Here is a 19,391-nt window from a genome sequence, read left to right on the forward strand (position 1 = left end):
ACTTCAGGGGAACCAAGTCATTGCCCCCACCTTCTCAGTTCTGGTACCCTTGACCCTCTGCAGCTCCCCTAAGCTCTCATGTGGATAATGGAGAATGAGCCTCTCCTGCTTCCTGCAGGCCGAGGACAAAGGAGAACCTTTTGAAATAGGCCGGGGCACTCTGTCTGCCCTCAGGAGAATCTACTTAACCAGAGCCCAGCCCCACTGGGGTTTCATCAGGGCTTAAGTGACCTGGGGAAGGGAAGCGCCCAATGCTAGCAGACTCCAGTCATTCTGTCCCATCCGAGGTGCTTGGTGGCAGCAAGCACTTGCGAATTCACAGGCTCAATGAGACGCTAAGACCTAATGTTGGCATTGAAAGGGCTCCTGCCACACCTTTCCTCATGGGATAGGCCTGTATACAGCAGTTCCTTTTAACCCAGTCACATCTGTCTATCAAGAAAAAATTACAAGATATACTAAAAGGCAAATAAAATAGTCTGAAGAGACAGAGAAAGCTTCAGAACCAGGCTCAGATATGGCAGGGGTGTTGGAATGATCTGACTGGGCTTGTGAAGCAGCTATGATTAATATGCTAATGGATGTAATGGATAAAGCAGACAGCAGACAAGAACACATGGGCAATGCAAGCAGAGAGAGGGCAATCCTAAGAAAGAATCAAAAACAAATGCTAGAGCTAAAAACACTGTAACAGAAATGAAGAATCCCTTTGATGGACTTTGATGGCTTGGTGGACAGAGCACTCAAAAGAAAGAATCTCTGAGCGTAAGGGCATCTCAATAAAAACTTCCCAAACTGAAAAGCAAGGAGAAAAAGAGAAAAAGATGGGGAAGAAAAAATAAACAACAACAACAGAACATCCAAGAACTGTAGGACAGCTACCAAAGGTGTAAAGTATGTGTAGTGGGAATACCAGAAAGAGAAGGAAAAGAAAAGACAGAAGAAATATTTGAAACAATATGGCTGAGATTACTCCAAGCTGACACCAGACAAGAAACCACAGATTCAGGCAGGAATCTCAGAGAATGCCAAGCAGGATAAATGCCAGAAAAACTATACCTAGATACATCATTTTCAAGCTACAGAAAATCAAAGGTAAACAAATATTCTGAAAGAAGCCAGAGTAAAAAAATAAAAAGTACCTTATCTACAGAGAAACAAAGATAAGAATCCGATCTGACTTCTCCTCAGAAAGCATGTGGGCAGGGGGAGAGCAGAGTGAAATATTTAAAGCACTGACAGAAAAAACAGCAACCTAGAATTCTGTACCCTGCAAAATTATCTTGCAAAAGTGAAAGAGAAATAAAGACTTTTTTAGGCAAGCAAAAAATTGAAGGAATTTGTTATCAATAGTTCTGCCTTGCAAGAAATGTTAAAAGAAGTTCTTTAGAGCAGTGGCCCTCAGCTTTTCAGTAGCAGGTTGTGGCGGGTGCCTGTAGTGCCAGCTACTTGGGAGGCAGAGGTAAGAGGATTGCATCAGCCCAAGAGTTTGAGGTTGCTGTGAGCTGTGATGCCATAGCACTCTACTGAGGGTGACAAAGTGAGACTTTGTCTTAAACCTCAAAACACGAAAGTAGATGCAGATTAGTTGTACACATATATTATAAACTCTAGGGCAACCACTAAAAAAAGTGGGAAAAAATGTACAACTAATATGCTAGGGAGAGAAAATGGAATCTAATCTTGATTAGAACCACAAAAGGCAGAGAAGGAATGGAAGACAAAAATAAGAACAAGGAAGAAGGGCAGCCGTAGGAAACAGTAACAAGTATGGTGAATATTAATTCAACTACGTCGGTAATCACTCTTAATGTCAGTGGTCTAAATGCACCAGTTAAAAGGCAGATTGTCAATGTGGATCCAATAATAAGACTCAATTATATATTGTTTTTAAGAAACCCACTTTCAGTATAAATTGTGTTTCTTTGAGGTCATTTTGGGCTGGGGAGCAAAGATATAGTCCTCAGACATCAAGAATAATGCAGAACAGAATGAAATGCAAATCAAAACCACACCAAGGTGTTACCTAATCCCAGGGAGTATAGCCCAAAGTCCCAAAGCCGCAGACGCTGACATGGGTGTGGGAAGAGGGGAACACTTTCACATTGTTGTTGGGACTGCAAACTAATACAGCGTCTTTGGAAAGAAGTATGGAGAATCCTCAAACTCAACATAGCCCTTCCATTTGATTCTGCAATCCCATTACTAGGCAGAAGGAAAAAAAAAATTTATCACAAGGACATTTGCACTAGATTGTTTATCACAGCTCAATTTACAATCGCCAAGATGTGGAAACAACCCAAATGCCCATCTATCCAGGAATGGACTAACTGATATGTGCATACCATGGAAAAGATGGAGACTTTACATCTTTCATATTAATATGGATGCAGTTGAAACACATTCTTCTTAGTAAAATATCACAAGAATGGAAAAGCAAATATCCAGTGTACTCAAAACTAATATGAAGCCAGTAGATGATCTAAATCACTCCCACACAAGAGAAAAACTCAATTCAATTCAAGTTGGGGGGGGGAAGAGGGAGGGGATTGGTGTGCTCTCACTTCACAGGCACAAAGTAAAGGTGTGTGTCACAGCTGGCGGGGGGGGCACAACTACAAGAGGGACTCTATTTAACAAACACAAACATTGTACCCTGTTTTTACCCTCACATTAATCTGAAATTAAAACATTAAAAAATATGTTGGAATTAAAGAATAACCCAGGTTACCTTTGACAATATAATCATAATAATATAACATTTTCATTACGTTTTTACAGAACAAAAAGGGAAAAATAGTACACCTTTATCTCTGTTGCTGATATATGCATAACCAATATGTTTTTGTTATTTGTGTTTTATGTTTATTTGCACATAGGTATGTGTATATGGAGACTGTGTCTTTTTTTTTTTTTTTTTGTAGAGACAGAGTCTCACTTTATGGCCCTCGGTAGAGTGCCGTGGCCTCACACAGCTCACAGCAACCTCCAGCTCCTGGGCTTAAGCGATTCCCTTGCCTCAGCCTCCCGAGTAGCTGGGACTACAGGCGCCCGCCACAACTCTGGCTATTGTTTTTGTTGTTGTTGCAGTTTGGCTGGGGCCAGGTTCAAACCTGCCACCCTCGGTATATGGGGCCGACGTCCTACTCACTGAGCCACAGGCGCTGCCCCAACTGTGCCTATTTTTAAGTCAGAGAAATGAGAGAACCTAAATTTATCCTACCTGTTTGTTTCGCCTTCTCTTTTTTGTCCTTTTCATCTTTCTAAGTTGAGGAAAGATAGTGGTTGTTTGGGAAGGGGTCATTTACTTTTATGAACTTACTTTCATATCTTCCCGTCTCCTCTCTCTTCTTCCTCTCCTTCCTTCCCTCCCACTCCCTGTCCCTTGCTCCTCCTTATTACTCCCTCCTGAACCCACATGCTTTTATAATTTTCAAGTTCTAGATAAGAAACCACTTGGTTCTTTATTGCTGTTGAGCATAGCTCACCCTGGAAGCTTGTTTAATGATCTTTTTATGCTGTTCCACAGAAAAGGCTATTGCCAAAGAGTAGAGCCACTTTCCTTGGAGGCTGTGCCCCTCCAGCCAGAGTCCCCCATGCACAGGGCGGGAAGGGCCAGGGCGCCCTGTGTCCGCCGCAGGGATGGCATTCCTCATCAAGGACTGTGTCCTTTTCCTGAGACCCACCAAGCTGCTTGTGCAAAGAAGGATTTTTCAGGCATAAAAGACAGTTTATGAGGTTGGGACTCTTTCTAAGAGAACCAGTTCTGCTGTTGTTTTATGTTTAATTGAAGTTAGAGTTCTTTTTCTTCTCTCCTCTGAACCTCTCCCAGCTTTGTCTGGTATGGCATCCTGCCCAGAGAAGACCTGTTGTCTTAATTGGTTTCCTCCAGAAGCTGACCCGGAAACAATGACTCTAACGCAAGTAGATTACTTGTGACATGAAGGAACTATGGGTGAGGGAGTGGGAAAGCGAGCCAGGGAAGGGAAGGCAGCCAGTAAGGAGTAGGTTGTCCAGCCGGTTACTGCTGTGCTCACCGGGCCTGGACCTCTACCAGGGAGGAACACCGCCTCCTGCTGGTCACTGGTGGGGCTGTCCTAGGGAGTGCTCATTCCTGGTGTTCGTTTCCTCCCAGGGTGGGCAAAGAGGGCCCTGCACTGATCCCATTACTAGGCATCTACCCAGAAGAAAAGAAATCCTTTTATCATAAGGACGTTCGCACTAGACCGTTTACCACAGTTCAGTTTACAAATGCCAAAATGTGGAAACAACCTAAATGCCCACCAACCCAGGAATGGGTTAACAAACTATGATATATGTATACCATGGAATACTGTTCAGCCATTTAAGAAGATGGAGACTTTACATCTTTTGTATTAACCTGGATGGGGGTGGAAGACATTCTTCTTAGTAAAGCATCACAAGGATGGAGAAGCAAGAATGCAGTGTACTCAGTTCTAACATGAAGGCCGTAGATGAGCTGATACAAGGTGGAGGGAGGGGTAGGGGGATGAGGGAGGAGGGGGGAGCGGGATGGGGGTCAGAGTATATGGCACACCTCTTGGGGGCAGGACACAATTATAAGAGGGACTTTACCTGACAAATGCAATCAGTGTAACCTAATTATTTTTACCCTCAATGAATCCTAAACAATAAAAAAATTGCTGAAAATAAATAAATAAACAAAAAGAAGATGCGCAGAAACTGACCCTTAGAAGGCAGGCGAAGGTGGTGAAGGTGGGGAGCCCTGTGTGGACAGTACCTGCCTGCTGAATTGATGCTTATTTCACCCTCTTTGACTCCCTGTAGTCTTTCCTGGACCTATCTGCAAGTATTCTTTTTTTTTTTTTTTATCTGCAAGTATTCTGTCTAGTCTTCTGCCCGGTTTTACAAGTGGAACAAGTGAGGTCAGGGAAGGCAGTGAAGTTAAAGACTGGATGAGCAAAGCCAGAGCGAGTCCAAGATCTCTGACCACTTTCACCTGTTGTAGTCTGAAACACTTGCTAAATATTCAATAAATCTTTGAATTCTCTTCAGTCTCTCTTGGTTTTTATCTCCTTGGGTGGTAATGATGGGAGGAGTGACGGTGGCCTGGGGAAAGTGCAGACGGCCTGTGCGGCCAGTAACCCAGCTCCTCCTGCCCTGTCTGCAGCTCCTCCAGGTGAGTGATGACTGCAGGACAGCTGCAAATTACATAGCCCGGGATTGCCAGCAGTTCTGTTCCTGTATAGCATTAGTTCATCACTAGTAGTTAGTCATTGCTGTGACTATTTGACTAGATGGTCCTTCAGTCACTACTTCAGAATCTGTGCATATCTGAGATTGTAGATGAACTTGTATATATCTCCAAAAGCATGTACTCGTGAGGCAGTAGTTGTAAAACACGTTTTTAGTCAGCAGAGCTTAAGCAACACAGCTCACCAATTACATAAATCTAAATAGTGCTTTTAAAAAGGCACTTGAAATATCCTAATCACGTATGTTGTTCCTCTGACTTTAAAATGACTGCCTTGGGACAGGGACACAGCAGTTGTCAAAGAGTAATTTTTAATACATGCTGGGTTTTTAATATATTTTTCACCAGCAAAGTTACTGTGAGATTGACCCTATCCCATTTGAAGTCATTATGAATAGCTCATCTGTCTTCCTCAAGTGAGAATCAGTTGAGCCCGATGCACTGCATGTGTACGCCAATCCCAGGTCTTCCCATCTGCTTGTTCCTCAAATATTTGTTGAGCATCTGTTACCTACCAAGCACTTTCCTAGGTGCAGAGAGCACCCAAATGAAAAGATAGCTCTTGTATTTTAGTCACGTGAGACCTCATCACCCCAAGCCTGTTATTTCTATGAAGCTTTAAGTTCCTTACAAAAATTCTCCTACACAGATAGAAAGACAGGGGTTGAGCCATCAGGACCTTGGATGGTGGGAAGCAGAGTTTAGATTTTAACCTAGAGGCTAGAAGGAGTCATGGGAGAGTTATGAGTAAGGAAGTGACAGGATCAGATTTGGAAATTAGGTCAAAATTAGAAATGATGAGGATTGACTTAGGGCCATGGTGGTAGGAAGAGGGATGGAGAGGAGAAATCTAGGAATCCAGAAAGCAAAATGGACAGAGCAGGGGTGCTCTGAGTGGGCCCGGGATTCAAAATAGAGGAGTTATATGTAACTCCCAAGTTTGATCACCTTGGCACCAGTGCCTTTTATGGAGGCTGTGAATTCAGACAAGTGGAGCAGGTTTGGGAGGAAAGATGTTTGGTTTGGGCTGTGTTGGGCTGATATCTCTACTCATGCTGATACATTAGTAGAGATGTCTTAATAGTTGGGTCTGTACCTTTGAGGATCATCAGCATTCAGGTCACACTTCAGCTAAGAAATTGATTCTGAATCTTCCAACATGCAAGCAACAGTGCTAGGAATGCAAAAATAAGTGCTGGCATGGTCTGGGAGGCATTCCCTGAGCCCCTCGACCAGCTTAGGGCCTCCTAATTTAGGTTCCAGTAGTGCTAGGTAGTTATGAAAACATTATGGACATCACTAATTGTCTCTCTTCCCACAGGGCTGTAAGCTTTATTAGGCTGGAACTAAGGTCCGCTCATTGCTGTTTCCTCAGCCCCCGGCACGGAGCTGGGCCCCTGGTAGACGTGTTCCTGCTTGTCAACTGAAAGTAATGCAGAAAGATGACGGTGTAGTCAGAAGTGCCAGTGCTGGGGCCTCTGACAGCATGTGAGGACACGGAGGAAGAGGGAACGGAAGGTTTACAGAATTCACTTGAGCCAGGATTGATGGAGGAGTTCTCCAAACAGGAAGGAAGAATATTCTAGGCCCCTCAGGACAACATACCTAAAGACACAAAAGAGTTGTGTGACCAGCATATGAGGCTGGGATCTAGGAAGAAGAGCATGGCGGGAGAGGCAGCTTGAGGGGAGTGGGGACCCCTGTAGTACGGAGTTGGGACTTTGTTCTTTATAAAACAGGAAGCTGTTGGAGGCTTTGGAGCAGGGTAGCAATATGATTCCTTTATGTTTTTAGGAAGAAATCTCTAGTGATAGCATAGAGAGGTTGTGAACACTGCTCCCTGAAAAATACATTTTTGGCAAGCACCCGGGGGTTCTCATGTGGTTCATCCAAAGACCACACCTGCAGAAAGAGCAATGTGGCTGGGAAGCTGGGACAAGTGGTGGCAGAGGCCCTGGGGAAGGCAGGGACAATGAGGGTGACTGAGAGCTGCCCAGCGCTTCCCACTGGGTAGCCAGAGGAGTCTGCAGAGCCTTCTTTTGAAGGATTGGAGAGTTGGAGATTCGTGTCCTCAAAGATCCTGGAGCATCAGTGATCAAAATCTACACAAAGCTTTGCAGCCCTGCCTCGTGCCTGCCTGAGCAATGGGATGTGGGCAGAAAGCTTTGGAGACAGGACCCGGCCAGTGTGTGGTCAGCAGAATCCTGCCTTCCCCTGGAGACCTAATCTGGTCACACCCCTGGTGTCCTGATGAGCATTTCAGTAGCCTGTGAATGTTAATGTGGCTGTTAAAAGGTTTTTTTTGTTGGGCAGTGCCTGTGGCTCAGTGAGTAGGGCACTGGCCCCATATAATGAGGGTGGTGGGTTCCAACCTGGCCCCGGCCAAACTGCAACAAAAAAAATAGCCGGGCATTGTGGTGGGCACCTATAGTCCCAGCTACTCGGGAGGCTGAGGCAAAAGAATCGCCTAAGCGCAAGAGCTGGAGGTTGCTGTGAGCTGTGATGCCACGGCACTCTACTAAGGGCAACAAAGTGAGACTCTGTCTCTAAAAAGTTTTTTTTTTTTTGGCGGGGGTTTGGGGTGGGGGAGAAATAGAGTCTCAAGCTGTCACCCAGGGTAGAGTGCTGTGGTGTCACAGCTTACAGCAACCTCCAACTCTTGGGCTTAAGCGATTCTCTTGCTTCAGCCTCCCAAGTAGCTGGGACTACAGGCGCCTGCCACAACACCTGGCTATTTTCTATTGTTGTTGTTGTTGTCATTGTAGTTTAGCAGGCTGCAGCTGGGTTCGAACCCTCCAGCCCCGGTGCATGTGGCCGGTGCCCTCACTACTGAGCTACGGCGCTGACCCTAACAGGAAGGTTTTGGTGTGAGTTCATTAGAAAAATTAGAAGCTTTTTTTTTTTAACCAATTACCTTTGATGAACTTAATAGTGTATTTCAAAAGTATTTTTTAGCCAGTAATGAATAAGCAAATTGCTTCTGAACTAGATGGAAAATATCTAAACACACCATCTAAGTACAACAGTAAGTCTCAAAACGACCTCTGTGTGTCTTTTATTTGCCTTTTAAAGTCTGTACAAACAGATGTGAACAGACGCTGGGCTCTAAGGATAATATTTTTCTATGGACATATATGGACAGATAAGCAAAATCCCAAGGAAGAAAAAGCTTCTATTAAAATAAAAATAAAGATCTCCCACAGGCTTATCCTCCTTTGCTCACTGGGGTTTCTTTATTTCACTTTGAGATAAAAGTAGTTTGGGTTCTCAGGAGATGAACAAAATGAAAGTACTGTCTGTCTGTCTGTCTGTCTGTCTATCTCCATCCGGTCCTGAATATTACAGCCATAAGTAATAGATCTTTGTGCTTCCCTGGGTTCATGGTTCTTTGAATAAACACTAACTCAGTGCCCCTCAGAATCCCCTGGGGGAAAAGTCCTCTTCCTCATTGGTCAGTGACAATACTGAGCTCACTCCCCCTATTCCTCTCAGAAGATCCTATCAGAAGCTCATGCAGGACTCTGTGGGATCCAGCCTCTCCAGCCTCTCCCGCCCCATCACACTGTGGTCCTTGCCGCTGGAGGCTGCCGCTGCCATCTGTGCTGGGTGTCAGTGTCTGCAGCCCACAGTCCTGGAAGTGCAGGAGGGCACCTGTTGGTTTCCCGGTAGGAAAGCCGTGTGTGGAGTGTGTGCCACAGTTCACACGCACGCTCGAGGGGAACAGGCATGAGAGGGTTACTGTCTCCCTAGTAGCGTCTTTTGAGGACAGTCTGTGCTGGGATCCTGGGGAATTGTTACAAAGTGGTATGCAGGCTTGAAACACAGGTCCTGTGCTGGAGAAAGGGCTCAGAGGAACTTCTCTGGTTGGGAAGCTTGCAGGCGTGTGTGCTTGTGCCAGTGCTGAGATGCACACAGCAAATTGTATGCGGTGCCTCAACACAGCCTGACACGTTTCTCTGTTTACACTTAACTAGCCTTGAACAGCAGGAAGAAATCTTAAATTCCAGGCGGTGCCTGTGGCTCAGTCAGTAAGGCGCCGGCCCCATATACCGAGGGTGGCAGGTTCAAACCCAGCCCTGGCCAAACTGCAACAAAAAAATAGCCGGGCGTTGTGGCGGGCGCCTGTAGTCCCAGCTACTCGGGAGGCTGAGGCAAGAGAATCGCTTAAGCCCAGGAGTTGGAGGTTGCTGTGAGCTGTGTGAGGCCACGGCATTCTACCAAGGGCCATAAAGTGAGACTCTGTCTCTACAAAAAAAAAAAAAAGAAATCTTAAATTCCTCTTTTTCTCACAAACCCTTTATCTAATAAAACAAAATTACTACAGATGAAGCAGGGGGTGATTCAAATAGCCATCTAAATCAAGGACCTGGCTTGTCTTGGCCTCCCTGGGAGATTTTTTTAGCATATGCTCTGTGCTGATGGAGTCGGGGCAGTGCCAGGGATGGGCTCATTTAGCCCCTCATTCCTCCATATTCTTGTACCAGTGAAATCAGGTTGAAAGTGACATCTAGGGCAGCCTTAAGGAGGTGGGGAACCCACAGGAGGGCCACTGTCCCCTCTGGTGCAGTGGGAGGGGATTTAGTATCGCATGGCACAAACCTCTGCCTCTGATTTGCCACTGGCTGGCTCCCTCCTGCCCAACTCTGTAAAGCAGCAATTCCTAATTTTTTTCCCCTCTTAAAATATGCATGAGAAGCACTCTCATGGGCATATCCAGGTTGCAGGCTGTGGCACAGATCTATCAGGCTGTGGGTTCTCAGTAAAACCCCACTTCTTTCTCTCCCACCCAGGAAAGCAGACTTCCACACAAGTGGGTGTGGACGCTGCGCTGTATCCCCAGTCTTTGGCATAGGGCTTGGCCTGTAATAGCTGCCAAATAAATGTTTACTAAGTGAAAGATAGTCTTGAATCCACAGTAATCTGTATTTTTTAAGTCATTCATAAACTTTAGCATTTTAACTATTAGTTAGTATTTAATCCCAATAAGCCAGCAGGATTTTGTGATTGTGAATGCCATAATGGTTTGGTCATAAGGAATACTTGATAGCATTTTTTTTTTAATTGTTGGGGATTCATTGAGGGTACAAAAAAATCAGGTTACACTGATTGCATTTGTTAGATAAAGTCCCTCATAATATAATGGTGTCTTGCCCCCAAAAGTTGTGGTACACACCAAGACCCCACCCCCTCCCTCCTTCCCTCTCTCTGCTCTCCCCTTCCCCCATCCCCCAACCCCAACAGTGTACTAAGTCATTAATTGTCCTCATATCAAAATTGAATACATAGGATTCATGCTTCTCCATTCTGGGGATGCTTTACTAAGAATAATGTGTTCCACTTCCATCCAGGTTAATACAAAGGATGTAAAGTCTCCATCTTTTTTAATGGCTGAATAGTATTCCATGGTGTACATATACCACAACTTGTTAATCCATTCCTGGGTTGGTGGGCATTTAGGCTGCTTCTACATTTTGGTGATTGTAAATTGAGCTACAATAAATAGTCTAGTGCAAGTGTCTTTATGATAAAGGATTTTTTTTCCTTCTGGGTAGATGCCCAGTAATGGGATTGCAGCATGAAATAGGAGGTCTGGCTTGAGTGCTTTGAGGTTTCTCCATACTTCCTTCCAGAAAGGTTGTACTAGTTTGCAGTCCCACCAGCAGCGTAAAAGTGTTCCCTTCTCTCCACATCCACGCCAGCAACTGCAGTTTTGAGATTTTGTGATGTGGGCCATTCTTGCTGGGGTTAGGTGATATCTCAGGGTGGTTTTGATTTGCATTTCTCTATACTCGCTAGCATTTTTTATGGGCTCTTAAAGTGGTCTGAACTGTGTAACTGACAAAGCCAGCCACAACTTTTGTGAGTCCTGCCTTTGACTGTCAGCACTATGTGGGTAACTCCTAATAGTTCCCAGGGAGGAACTTTAAGAGATTCGTAACCGGAAGACAGGAAAGAGAAATTCTTGATATTGCCTGATTACCATAGATCCTTTTGGGGGTTTAACCTGTGTGGATAAATGCTTAATTTCAAGATCTTATGCAAATCACAAATAAGTCTCCTATCAGAGCCAAGTTTGGGCCATTTGTCACCTCACTGCTGCTAGAACCCTGAAGGCTAAAGTTGGGTCAAAAGGAAGCAGCCCCCTGGCACCGAGGGTACCTCAGAGGAGGGTGGTGGGAGTAGGTGAGGATCAGAGAGCTTGTCTTTGCCTTGGTGTCCAATTTTCCTATGCTGGGGGAACTTTAAATGAGAAATTTTTTTTTAAATAAGGATTTATGTAAAGACCAGCCTTAAGAGACAGGTGTATTTATTTTCTTAAATTGAAGATTAATGTAAAGGTACATATGATTAGGTTACATTGTTTGCATTTGTCATGTAACATCTGAGTTGTAGTTGAATCGTTCACCCAGAAGGTGTGGACAGGCATATTTCAGTAAAAATAATTTTTAAAAACTGTGTTGTGGTCATTGCTAATCAAATATAGTAATGATCATTATCACTCATCTGGCCCCCACACCCTGGAGGAGATAGAATGCAGAGTTTGGGTGATTCTGGAGCATTCCATGGCTGTTGGGAGGTACCTGAGATGGATGTGGAGGGCAGAGCAGAGTGAGTGTCAGAGTGAGAGTGCAGAGATACCAGCAGGGTCTGCGGCTGCTGACCTGAGGCTGGGGGGATAGAGAGGATAGCCAGGAGAGTTACGTGAAGCAGGACAAGTGTGCCCCAAAAGAGTGGGAAAGAGTGAATGGGGGTCAATTTAGAAATACTAAGCAATACAACAGACACTCAACTGCTAGAGCAGAAGTTAGGTAGGCCGTGGTTACCAAGAGCTTAAGAAGAGGAGCTAGCTGGGCACGATGGCTGGTGCTCTGGGAGGCCAAGGCAGGTGGACTGCCTGAGCTCAGAAGTTCAAGACTAGCTTGAGCAAGAGAAAGATCCCATCTCTACTAAAAATAGACAAACTAGCCAGGCATTGTGGCAGACGCCTGTAGTCCCAACTACTCTGCAGGCTGAGGCAAGAGGATCTCTTCAATCCAAGAGTTTGAGGTTGCTGTGAGCATGGCACTCTATCCAGGGTGATAGAGTGAGACTTGGTCTCACCAAAAAAACAAGAGGAGCTAAGGAAAACACTAGAGAAGTGAAGAAGTGAGACTCCATTCCTGCCCGTGGGTTACCCCTCCTCCCTGGGGGTGACCTCGCCCACTGTGATCTGAGGAGCTAGTATTTCACATCTTCATGGACTATGTGAACCAGTTTGACACAGTGAACTTTCAACTGGTAACATTTCAACATCAAGATATAGTTTTCTTCTCTCTTTAGACCTTGAGCAAAATTTTCTTTAATTTGAAAGCCTGTACTTTGTACTTCTTAATTCTAATTATGTTCATTATGTTTTTTGAATTATTTAGATACCTTAGTAATAGTAAGATACAATAGTAAGATAGTGAGAGCCTCAAATGTTTACATTCCAAAGTACTAAAATTTTCAACTGCCTTGCAAATTCTAAGATGCATTCTTGCCCCTGTTTTATTAAATTATTATCTCCAAACTGCTGTTTTCTTCTTCCCTGAACTCTTAAAACAATTGATATTTTGTACCTTAAGGCACCTCTTTTTTTTTTTTTTCTTACAGTTTTGGCCAGGGCTGGGTTTGAACCTGCCACCTCCGGCATATGGGACCAGCGCCCTACCCCTTTGAGCCACAGGCACCACCCCAGATATTTTGTACCTTAAAAGGGCAGAGAAGTTGAAGAACAATGAAGAATATAAAACAAGCAGGTGATAATCACAGGAGGGAAGCAAACAAGCAGTCTGAGCAGAGATTCAGGAAATGTGTCTGTGAGAGGATGCTCCTGAATAGCCCTCTCTGTGATACAGACTTCTTTGGTGATTTGTTCCTTACGCAGGGAGTCAGGCTGCCTTAGAGATAGGCTGCTATCTCCCTCGATGCCCATGAGTATAACACTTCACCTTTCTAAAGAAGTTCATCTTCACCTAAAGTAGGGTTAAGATTATTCATTCCTAGAGAAAGCTGTTCCAACATTTTTAAGGATACCCAACAAATGTGCTTTGGCAAGCCTGTCTGTCATTATCTGGGGAGGGGACCCCAGAGAGTACGCTCTTAACTTGCCTTCTTTAGGAAACTATATGGTTTGCTTCTTCTGTGACACTCACCAAAAGAAGTATGGAAGCCAACAGTCAGTGCCAATATGATGTTTGCATTAAGTATTAAATGTAATAGGTTAAATATAATATTTGTGCTTCTATCCATCTAGTTATCAACTGTTTAGGGTTCAAGGAAAACCAAAAAATCGATAAGGCAGAATATATCTGTAAGGCATTTTTACTGACGAAAACAAACGAGATTTTTTTTTTTGGACTCAAAAGTATTTTAGAAATTTTGAAGGAGGGACCTGAAAATTATTCCTCAGGCTGGTATTTAGTTTGAAATATATGCTGACTTTTAACTTTCAGAGCTGAATAGTCTAATCCTTGATCATTACAGAATGAGTTTAGGAATTTGTAATCATTTCCTTTTTACTGGGTATTTGCATACATCACTAACCAGCTAGGATTAGAAGGACGAGCAGTCACTCCAGGCTGAAATAGAAGGATGAGAACTCGGGGCCAACCTGAAATGTTCATCTCTATCAATTATTCCTTAATGAACATTCATGCATGAATAACATCAAAGAAGGTCCTTCGCAGGATACAGAGAGGGCAAACTTCCTTCCATAGTGTACATTTTAAAATGAAGATTCCAACACACTAATAAAAATAGTTCAGTATTTTGTACTTTTATCCATGTTTTGCCCTTAGATTAAGCATTAGGAGTATCTGCTCACTCTTCCTCACCCTTGAAGAGAAGGGTCAATGTGTGTAAGTAAGAAGAAGGATATCTGGCAAGGTTGGGAACATGACCTCTTGCCCTCCAAAGCCTGGGAAGCCCAAATGAATGCTCCCAGTCTTAGCGGTGTATGGACACAGCGTGAACTCTCCCCTCTGCATACAGACCAGGGGTTAGAGGTTAATGAATGAGTGCTTTCCCCACACTCGGGATCCTGTTCCATAGTGGTTTTATGAATAAGGGCTTAAATGGGGTCAGGATAGGACTTGCATATGCTTCCAAACTCTCTAAATCTGTTTGAAGTGATGGTGTTCAAAGATGGCACCCTTCCACCGGGGCAGGGAGAGATGAGGGTCTTGCGCGTGAAGCTCTGGACCACGTATGTCCCAATGCAGGACCGAATGGAAAACAAAGGGGGGGAGGTCCTTGCTGCCCCCTATTCTTCTCTAGTAATCCCTTAAAAAATAATTGCAGACCCAAACCTCTGGCCTCCAGCACATTTTCCACTTGATTAGAGGCCTTTGTGAGGTAGGGAAAGGGACCTGCAGACTTGTATATTGTGCTGGGGCCTGAAATGTCCAGCTGGGATTTTTTCCCATCAAAAGGGGATTTTAGTAAAACCATTATCAGGGGCTTAAAGGAGAAAAGCTGTTGAGCTGCACGTGGGGGGGCAGATTAGCTTTAGCAGGTTTGTTTTTGGCACTTGTGGAAGGGTGGGAAGGTGTTTGTAGCCACTTGCACACAAGTTCCTTCATTTCTCTGCAATTCCTGGCAGAGGTAGAAAGAGGGATGAATGCAGGAGTGGGAACTGATGGGCTTGGAAGTGGCACATGGCGCTTTCACTCTGAGATATCGAGTGGAAGTCACCCCGAGCCAGGGAGAATCTCCAGGTCTCGCTTGGCAGCGTGCAGGCAGCCTTGGGACTTGCTTCATTCCCTGTTAGGTATGACCACGTCACCTGGAATCCCCCACCCACAACACTCCGTGCCACTTTCGACAGTTTCTGTAGACATGAGGGGAATTCAAGAAACTAGGGAGTGGCCATGCTAGATTCCTTCAAAGGGCAAATGGACATCTTTACGGGGGCTGTGGGGTGTGTGCTGGTCTAAGAGTTCAGAAGAAGGTTAAGAAGGCAACACAAGTGTTCAGGCTGTGTGGACCTGCAGACTGGATTATCGGAGCCCTCTATGGTGAGGGTCTGGGGAAAACTACCTGAAATAGAAACTTCTGTCTTCTTGGGATTACTGGAGGCCTTAGCTATACCTTCTTCCACAAAGTTGATCCTAGAGGCCTGAGTCGTGTGAGGGAATGTTGAGGCCAGGAGAGCCAACTGCTGCCGAAAGGGCCCATGTGCGGAGTTAGTCAACCTGCCCTAGAAATGGTTTTTCCTATTTCTTCTCATATACCTTGTCATTCTAGCTTGTTTTTCCTGTAAAAATGGGGTAACAGATAAAACAGTGTTTGTCCGGAATGCTGGGAGCATACAAGTAGAGTGATACCAACCCGTCTTCCACTTTTCAGGCTTGTGGGTCTGTTGCCTCTGAGATCTCAGTCCTATGTCCATCCTCACACCAGAATTGGCAGGAGCGTTTTGTCTCACATCAAATTCAAACAACCACAGAGGGCAACCTTCTTGAAAACATACGCCAGTCCAGGAAAGCTGTTTTGGAGGCTGCACATCAAAGAGCGACCCTTCTAATTCTCCCTAAGGACCACCTTAGGAACTGCTGGTCGTTGAAGTTGGCACTTGCCCTCCCTTCTGATTCTGGCTCCTAAGCCTGCCCTGTGTCTTTGTGTGGAGGGATACATGTTCTCTTTCCTTCCTCTACAACCTCCGTTCTCCATCTGGGCTGTTTTCCCTGAGTATGTATTCATTTGGGGGTGGTCACTAACAATGGCATATTTCAGCTATGGTTTCCATAAAGTTGCCAGGGAGATTTTCAACTTTTACAAGAGTTTTAATGGATGGTGCCAGGAATAGTAACTTGCTTCATGCCTAGGCCCCAAGTCCCAGAAACTGTTTCATTCTCTAATTAAAAATGACCTCTGTATTACCAGGCTCACCTGGCCAGTACAGCTTGGTAGCAGTATCCATAGGGGATACCCATCTTCTACCTTTTTATTCCATGCTGCTACAACTGACCTTTGGTTCCATGCTTTGATTTCCTGAGGCCAGAATGTTGAGTGCCAAGAGAGCAAGACCCCCCCCCCCAGGCCTCTCCTACCCTCTGCCTGTCCCTTATTGTGACATTTTTGGGAATCTGGCCAAGTTAGCTCAACAGTTTTGTTGTTTTAATCTCTACTACTGCCAAGGTAGTAGGATTGCTTGAGGCCAGGATTTTAAGAACAGCCTGGCAATATAGTGAGACCCCATCTCTACAAAGCATTTTTAAAAAACTTAGCCAGGCTTTGTAGTATGTGCCTATAGTCTCAGCTACTCAGGAGGTCGAGGCAGGAGGATCACCTGAGCCCAAGAGTTCAAGGCTGCCGTGACCTACGATGGCACCACTGCACTGCAACCTGGGCAACAGAGTGAGACCCTGTGTCTTTAAAAAAAATTATTTCTGCTACGTTTTTATCTGAGATCTTATCATTTTCAGTTTCATAGACTCCTTTAGATTCTCTGAAGATATCTTTATCTGGGCAATAAAGATACTTGTTTTGATAATAATAAAAAATAAATACTCCTAAAATTTAACAAATATTTTTGTTTTTCCTTAAAGGATTTTATAGAATTTTTTATACCAGACAATATGCTTTTTTGTTTTGTTTTGTTTTTGAGACAGAGTCTTACTTTGTCACCCTGGGTAGAGTACTGTGATGTCATAGCTCACAATAACCTCAAACTCTTGGGCTGATGTGATCCTCCTTTCTCAGCCTCCAGAGTAGCTGGGACTCCAGGCACCCACTACAATGCTTGGCTATTTTTTACAGACAAGGTCATGCTTTTGCTCAGGTTGGTCTCAAACTCCTGAGTTCAAGGGATCCTCCTACCTCAGCCTCCCAGAACGGGTATGAGTCACTAAGCTAAGCCTCTATTTTTCTCTTGTAATAATAATAAATCTAGCTGTTTTTTCTCTTGCTGCTAAAATGGATGTCTCCATGTATGACTGAAAAAATTTCCCCACTTGTTCTCCCCATCCCAAATATGTTACTCTAACAAGGATTTTTATGAAATAGTCTATAAGAAGAATTTATAAGTTTTTTTCTTTCTTAAAGAAGAATTATTAAGCTACAGGATTTTGATTCCTATAGCTTCCAACCGCAGAGAATCACTAGATGACTTGGGAACCTACCTTTGTGAGGAAGTTGCAAGGTCACCTTGCTCCAAAAACAGAGTGCTCACACTCAGCACCTGGCTCTGGGAGCAACTTCGCTGATATTTTAAAATTCAAGTTAATCTTTTCTGGGAAGTGAGATTCCTTGCTTGTCACTCTTACAGCGTTAGGAAATCCTTTTGGAGGGGTGTGACGGGGAAGTGACCAGAGGGAATTTGTCATATGGGAAGAGGTTGTGTTTCCTCATTGGAAATAACCTCCAACTCGCAGACAATGCTGCCACCTACTGACAAAACACGGGGCTTGCAGACTTTGTAGATAAATGAATTATCTGGTCTCTATCTTCCACAGCGGAGAACAAATATTTAGTTTTGCATGAACCATACTTTATTTTACTATCTCATATTGGATCCTAAAATCATTTTTATAAACTTGAGGTAAATAAAAACATAATATCGGACTCCAAGCTACTTCTAATACAGGTTCAAAAGGGGGAAGGTAAATTGTGTGTGAATGGGTAGGATAGGTTTTGGTTTTGGTTTGTTGCTAGGGGGATGGCATGGATCAAAGGAAATAAGAACAGAATTCCATTCCTACCTTCCAATAAAGTGTAGTGGTTAACTTCTACCTCCTAACCCACACGCACACACTTTATTTCTAAAGTGAACAGTTGCTAAATCCTGTGTCATATTTAACTCTGGTAAATTTCTGCAGTTCCTCTTGGGATTCCATTGAAAATTGGACCCTTCTTTGTGCTAAAAAGGCCAGCTGCCTTCTTATGGGTCATGCTGTTCTTTTGCCGTCTGACTGCAAGCACAATGGCAGGGCATCTGTCTCAAGTGCACAGACGTCAGCCAAGGCTGAAGAGCCACTCCTCTGTCTGTTCCAGGCTCTGGAAACTTGAAGGCCTTCTCTGCTCCCTCCAGCAGTCAGCTGTGAGCCTGATAAGGTTCAGGGAGCCACAGAATCTAGCCATCCTGTCTATATAGGTTCCCGAAAGACTGACTAGATTTTGCACATTTGAAATGAACTAGGAAAGCTAGAAATTGTCACTTCCATCTTGTTATTTTCATATTGTTTGCTTAAGGGACCTTTACTGGCTATCTTTTTTTTTTTTTGGTAGTTCACAGCAGTGCGTTTATTGATCAATGAAGGTTTAAACTACTACTGGAAGTAAGCTGAGTGTGGTGGTGCACACCTGTGATCCCAGAACTGAGGCTGGAGAATCACTTGTGCTCAGGAGTTCAAGACCACCCTGAGCAGCAGTGAGACCCCCATCTCTACTAAAAACAGAAAACTTAGCTGGGCATTGTGGTGAGCACCTGTGATCCCAACTACTCAGGAGGCTGAGGCAGGAGGATTGCTTCAGCCCAGGAGTTAGAGGTTGCAATGAGCTATGATGATGACACGGCACTCCAGCCTGGAACAATAGAGTGAGACTCTGTCTCAAAAAACAAACCAAAAAAGCTGTTGGAAGTAGAAGTGCTGTCTTCCAACTAAGAACATTAAGCATTTATTTGAGAGGCTTAATTAACTATTGCAGTTTCTCCCTTACCCGTCTGTCCAATTTTAGCCTCCATGACTTTTCTAGAGATTCTGAGGAACATCAGGACTACTTTTTGGGCCTCCTTCCTATTTAGGGACTTCTCAAAAAGCCTTGCCTTGGGCTGGAAAAATGGAAGCAGATGTGTACATAAATAATGCCAGTTTGGGGCCAAGATTTCCTAAGGAGAAACATTATTATGAACATTTGTAGTAAATATTTTTCTCATATAGTTTGAGATGAGAAAAAACAATGCTTTGCAAGTCCACACTAGGTAATTTCCTACTAATACTTACGAATAACGAATCTGGTCTCAAAGAACGATTTTCTACAGCCCAATTCCAGTGTCTTGGTGCCATGATATGAGTAGTAACTACTGGCAGACAATTATGTGGGAGGCCTGATCCTTCTAGAGTGTGGATTACATAAATGGAGGGGGTAATAAACGTTAGAAGGTGCTAGTAGTATATTAACAAGTTAGACACTT

General features: G+C 44.1%; 1 protein-coding gene across 2 annotated transcripts in view; it reads left to right on the plus strand.

The window, feature by feature from the left end:
- WNT5B (Wnt family member 5B) overlaps positions 1–19,391 on the plus strand; it is a 119,263-nt gene that overhangs the window by 42,963 nt on the left and 56,909 nt on the right. The window lies entirely within an intron of this gene.

The sequence above is a fragment of the Nycticebus coucang genome, chromosome 12 (assembly GCF_027406575.1).
Source record: "Nycticebus coucang isolate mNycCou1 chromosome 12, mNycCou1.pri, whole genome shotgun sequence".
In the NCBI taxonomy this organism is placed as follows: Eukaryota; Metazoa; Chordata; class Mammalia; order Primates; family Lorisidae; genus Nycticebus; species Nycticebus coucang.